The 5699-nt window shown below is 45.1% G+C and overlaps 1 long non-coding RNA gene across 1 annotated transcript in view; it reads right to left on the bottom strand.

Moving 5' to 3' along the window:
- The window catches only part of LOC145722856 (uncharacterized), a 4230-nt gene extending 2739 nt beyond the window's left edge, over nucleotides 1-1491 (bottom strand). The window contains exon 1 of the long non-coding RNA XR_014147430.1: nucleotides 1300-1491. This is a non-coding gene — a long non-coding RNA (uncharacterized LOC145722856). The remainder of the gene's footprint in view (nucleotides 1-1299) is intronic.
- Nucleotides 1492-5699: the final 4208 nt, after the last annotated feature.

Genomic DNA, 5699 nt, shown 5'->3' on the forward strand with positions numbered 1-5699 from the left:
GGGGGGCCTCCAGTCAGAAGGAATGGCAAGTGCAAAAAAGACCCTAAGGCAGGACTAATACCACGGCTGGAAGGGAGGGGACTGGGCAAGGAGAAGGGGAGTAGAAGGGTCAGAGGTGGAGTGGTCACTCAGGAGTGTAGACTGAAGGATTTAGACTATGCTCCTCAGTGAGGTGGGGAGTCACCAGGGGTTCTAAGCTCCCTTATAAAACAGGATTACTCTGGGGCGCCTGGGTGGCTCAGTTGGTTAAGCGACTGCCTTTGGCTCAGGTCATGATCCTGGAGTCCCGGATCGAGTCCCACATCAGGCTCCCTGCTGAGCAGGGAGTCTGCTTCTCCCTCTGACCCTCCCCCCTCTCATGTGCTCTCTCTCATTCTCTCTCTCAAATAAATAAATAAAATCTTAAAAAAAAAACAGGATTACTCTGGCTAGAATGGGATCACAGAGTACACACCAGGGAGCAAAGTAGAAACATGGAGACTAGTTATCATAATAACCTAAGGGAGAAATGATGATGGTATAGGCCCAAGTGGTAGTAGCAGATGCCATAAGGAACGGTCAGATTCTGGATACACTGAAGCATTTTCCAGTAGGCTGCATTTGGAGTGTGAAAGTAAGAGGAGTCGAGGATGGCTTCAGAATGATTGGCCTGAGCACCTCCTAAAAAAAAGGGTTCGCTCTTAATGGAAAGGGGAACACTATGGATGGAGCAGGTTTGGAGGCAAAGCTAAACAAGTTAAATTTGAGCATCTTTTAGACATTCGAGGGGACACAGATATCCAGCAGGCAGCTGAATAAACAAAACTGGAGGTTGGAGTTTAGAGAAGTTCAGGCTGGAAATGTAAATATATATATATATTTTATCGGGGGTGGAGGAGGGGCTGCCAGGCTCTAGGTGCTGGTGACTGCAAGAGGTCACTAAGCGGTGAAGGCAGGTGAGAAGAGGTTGAGAACCGGCCCGCTGTGCTCCCACTTTTCCCACTTCATCTGGACTGAAGAAGGAGAGCACAACCTTGGCACTTGGGTTAATTGTTGCTTCCACGGTAACCCTTTTCGCCGGAGGCAGCTGGGATGAAGCAAAAGCTTGGTGTGCCACGTTTATTTAAAGGGCCGTCGCCAGCCAGTGCCAGGGCCCCAGGAAAGCCATTTAATCTCTCTGGCTGTCCTTCCGTAAAATGGGGAGAGTAGCACCCCCAGTAAGGGTACTGCGTAGTAAATCTGGGTTCGGTGAGAGAAAGGAGCCCGTAAAACGGACTCTAGCTCCTCAGAGCTTCCCCCGGCATTTTACGTCCCATTTACCTCCATACGTAGTGCTATGTTCACGGAGGCTTCCCCTGCGCCACGCGGGTACAAGCTAGGTGTTCCGGGAAGGCACGAAGAAAGCCAAGGATCGGGGGTGGGCTCCCAGAACAGGAGCGAGCCCTGTCACTCGTCCCGCCTGGAACCGGGGGGGGGTGGCTTCCCGACACCCCAGCGCCCCGCAGCGCACCCTCTCCCCCCTCCCCACCGCACGCCCGCGCGCCGGCTCCTACCCGCGGACTGGGCGGGGAGGGGCCTCGGCCGGCGCGTCCTCGAGGAGGCGAGCGGAGTGGAGCGGGCCGCGGGGCTCCAGGGCGAGCTCCGGGAGGCTGGAAGGCGTCGCGCTGCGCCTGTGCGGCGGGGAAGCGGGTCTCGGCGCTGGGGGCGAGCAAGGGGCCGCCCGCCCGACGGGGAAGCGGCGGGACTCCCGCGCCGCTGCCGCGCCTGCTCGTCCTCGGAAACGCACCGGGACTCGGCTCCCTGCCTTTTATTTTATTTATTTATTTTTTAAGAGATATTCTTTTTTCCCTCTACTGCCGTCCCTCAGAGGTCTGTAGGAAAGGGGAACCCAAGTATCCCATAGACGGGTCGTCCAAGGAAGACTGTTGTAAGGCCCTCTCGGATCTGGAGATGGTCGGTTGTTCTGGGAGAGACAGCCCAGACGCCCAGAACCTGGCGGCGCCAGGTCTCCCCGGGACGAGGACGCCCCGGGGAGAACCCAAGCACAGGGACCAACTTTCCCGTGCCCGCGGGTGAAATCCTGAGGGCTGTTGCTGAAGATACCACAGGTTATTGTAGAAATTCATTAAACCGAATTTACAAGGCATCTTTTCAGTACCTTCCAGCAAACAGGGCCTAGCAAGATCCCAGTCTGGCAACAATGGAGGAATTAATCTGGATGTTATGTTTCTTAACCTTTGGGAGGTCATCGAGCTCTTCAAAATTGAACGCAAGCTCTGGACACTGGCCCCCAAACACACAATACTTTGGGATGCCTGTTTGACGTTTCGGGAACACACCCCCACCCGCCGCCACACACACGCGCGCACACCTTCTCTATTTCACCTGGAGCCCCGAATAAGAACGGATGCCTGACAGAAAATATGCACCAGCTCTGTGATCTCTGCAAGGGAAAAACAAAAACAAAACGTCCAGTTAATTTCACAGGGCTTGTTTGGGTGTTTCTTTGTTTTTGTTTTTTGTTTTCTCTCAGTAACAAGTGGACAACGGTTAATCAAGTGATCAAGTGAGTTTGGTGGATATGAAAGGACGCAGGCCTTCTGGGAAAGGAAAGATGCAATTAGAATGGAAACATTCCCTTGGGTTGTCCTGGCCCCTCTAAAGCACCAACAAAAATGTAATTAGGGCAAAAATGTTTGGGAAGGAAATTAGCAAACAGGGAAGGTTTCCTTAGACATAATGATGACAGTTCTGTAATTTTGTTATTCAATTAACCAAAAAACTCCTAGATTATAAGCCAAAAACTTTTGATGGCCTCAGAGAAACAGCACATGTGTTGGCGTTTTTTAGGGGGTTGGGGGGCAAGAATGCCATACATACTGTTCCAAGGACAGCAGCAGCTCTCCACCATTTAACTGGCCTGCTGGTGGTGTTTTTTTGTGTAACGGTGGAGGATAACATATCTGTCTTATTTTATTTCACCAGATGGAGTAAATGCAACAATATTTGAAAAAAAAAAACATTTCCTGTCTTTTTGTTCTTAACATAAAAAATACTTTATTGCTATTTTTTTTTCAGCATATTTTCTACTCCTCTGGGGCACTTTTTTAAAGCCTCAAAGCACATATTTGCCAGGACTCTTTGGATTCTCACAATATTCCTAACTCTTTCTATAACCAAGACTTGCTGGACCTGCTCCATCAGAGAAACTTGTGTTTTACAAGCTGTAGATGGTAACTGCAATAACTAAGCTTTTTTTTTTCTTTTTTCCCCCCTTTTTTAAGGGAAAATTTCAAACTTAAAACACTTAGTATTTATGGGCAATTGCTTTTTCTTTTATTACCCATTTAACCATGTCTTTTCTTTGACGCTCATCCAGAGGGACTCTCATCATCCATGGCTAGATCAGAGAAGCCAAAAGGAAAGGTCTTCATCATCTCTAATCTCCATCTCTCACCTCCCTCCAAAGCAGTTTGCAATAAAGAGAACTCACTCCCACATCCTGATCCCTGCTCTTCTTTGATCTTCCCCATCATTTTCTTATTAAAAACAACTGCTCTCTTGCCACCACCACCAGTTTCAAGTTGTCTGAATAACTATTTTCATGCTTAAATTTTTAATTTTGAAAAGTGAGTCATATATTAGAGTTATTATGCCAAATTTATCCTCTCTTGAAAAACGGGAAATTTATTGAGAACAACCTATTAATTTTCTATCAGTTTGAAAGCACTAAAATGCTACTTTCTGAATATGGGTCTCTGGTTTTCCAGCCTGCTTTCTTCTTCCTGTCTCAGTCACACCACCTGTCATGGTTTCCTGGATTATTTCACCCATTGAACAGTAATTAAAAGTGAGTAAATATTAAATTTCATTTCCACCAACGTAGTAACAAAAATTTGCATTCTGTAACCAGTTACCAAACTCCAGCCAATGATGCAATATACCACCAAATTCCAGTGGAACAAAATAATTTGAATAAGCCCTCAGATTCCATAGTTTGGGACTTTATTAACTACTGAAACACATTGCATTACTTCTTCACAAATGAATGAGTCAAATAATTTATCAAATAAAGAAATTAAACAAAGGTCAAAAAGTTTATGCTTTAGGGTTTATACGTAAAGATTGTAATCAAATTTGGGAAAAGGGCATTAACATTAGCCAAAGTTGAAAAAAAATGAATACAGCAAGATTCTTTGGATTTTTATATAATACCTAGTGCCTTATACAAGTCCATAAGGGATTCTTTTATTCACAGCTGAACATATCTCCACTTTCTGAATTTCAGTGTCCCTCAGGCCAATGGTACATTACACTTGGAATCATCTTCCTCCAGGACATTTGCTTTCATTTTACAGCTTTCTCCGGCCTGGGTGGCTGGGTCAGAAGCTGCTGCTACAGTTGTCTTAGTGACTTTTTGTCCTTTCCTCCATCAGATCACTGCCTACACATTACTGCCCTTGCTTATACAACTGTGAGTCTCTTCTGCTGTAGTGTAAACTGCACAAGGAAAGGGACTACATGTTCTGTTCAGTATTATATTCCAAGTACCTGCACACAATAGATACTTATTAAATATTTAATGAATTAATAAACAGTAGAATTGATCATTTGTTTAAGCTTAGGAAAACCAAGTGCAAGAAACAAAACCAGAAATAAATTCCCTCCATCCATCTTTCATTCACTCTAGTGAGGAAGCCTCATGAATGAAAAGGATGCAGTGTAGCATTTGGCCAGACACCTGAGTTTGAAACCCAGCTCAGATACTTACCAGTCATGTGATGTGATAAGTTACTTAAGCTCTCTGAATCTCATTTCCTCTTCTGTAAAATAGGTATAATAAAGCCCACTTTGTAGGGTTGTTTTAAGAATTTACAAACATATAAAACACCCAACATATGTAGCAATCTATAAACAATTATAATCATTAATTATTCATTAAGTGTTCACGTGCCTGCTAATGATCACTGAAGATACAAAGATGAAAAAACCAAAATCCTTCCTCAAGACCTAAGTCTTGTAAGTAATACGGCAAATGCAGTAACAGAGACAATCAAAAAGAATTACAGGAGCAGTTCAGCTGGAGAGAGGTACAATCCAAACAGATGGGAGCATATGATTAGAACACAAGGTCTAAACACTATGGCTTGTGGGGGTGACCACAAGTAGTTGACTTCCCATTTAATGCAAAGTAAGCCTCCAACTTACTACAATGGCTGATGAGAACCTGTCTAAAAGCACCCTCACACACCCTGTTTTTTTCTCTGACCTCACCTACTACTCCCTCTGCTCTCTCCTCTTGATGAACTAAGTAGGACTTTGCACTGGCTGTTCTTTCTGCCTAGATTTTCCTCCTCTGTTTATTCATGTAGTGCACTGTCTCACCTCCTTTGGAGTGTTTGCTCAAATTTCACCTTTTCAATAGACAACCTTGATCAGACGATCTAAAATTCTACTCCCCCCAGAGCCTGTAAAATGTGCTTATTTGTTGTGTTTCTTGTTTACTGACACCACCCATTCCCTTCCATATAAGCTCTATGAAGGCAAAGATATTAGTTTTGTTCCCCAAGGAATGCTAAGTGCCTAGGACAGCGGCTGGCACTTAGCAGTGTCAAACAAATGAAACGAAGTGTAGTTGGAATGTGAGGTCAGGACAGGAAGTGGAGAGAAGGGAAGCTGGAGAGATGTACAGAGGCTCTGAATGCTGTGGTGAAGAGCTT

Source organism: Leptonychotes weddellii, chromosome 8, assembly GCF_054177405.1.
Source record: "Leptonychotes weddellii isolate Sample4059 chromosome 8, ASM5417740v2, whole genome shotgun sequence".
NCBI lineage: Eukaryota > Metazoa > Chordata > Mammalia > Carnivora > Phocidae > Leptonychotes > Leptonychotes weddellii.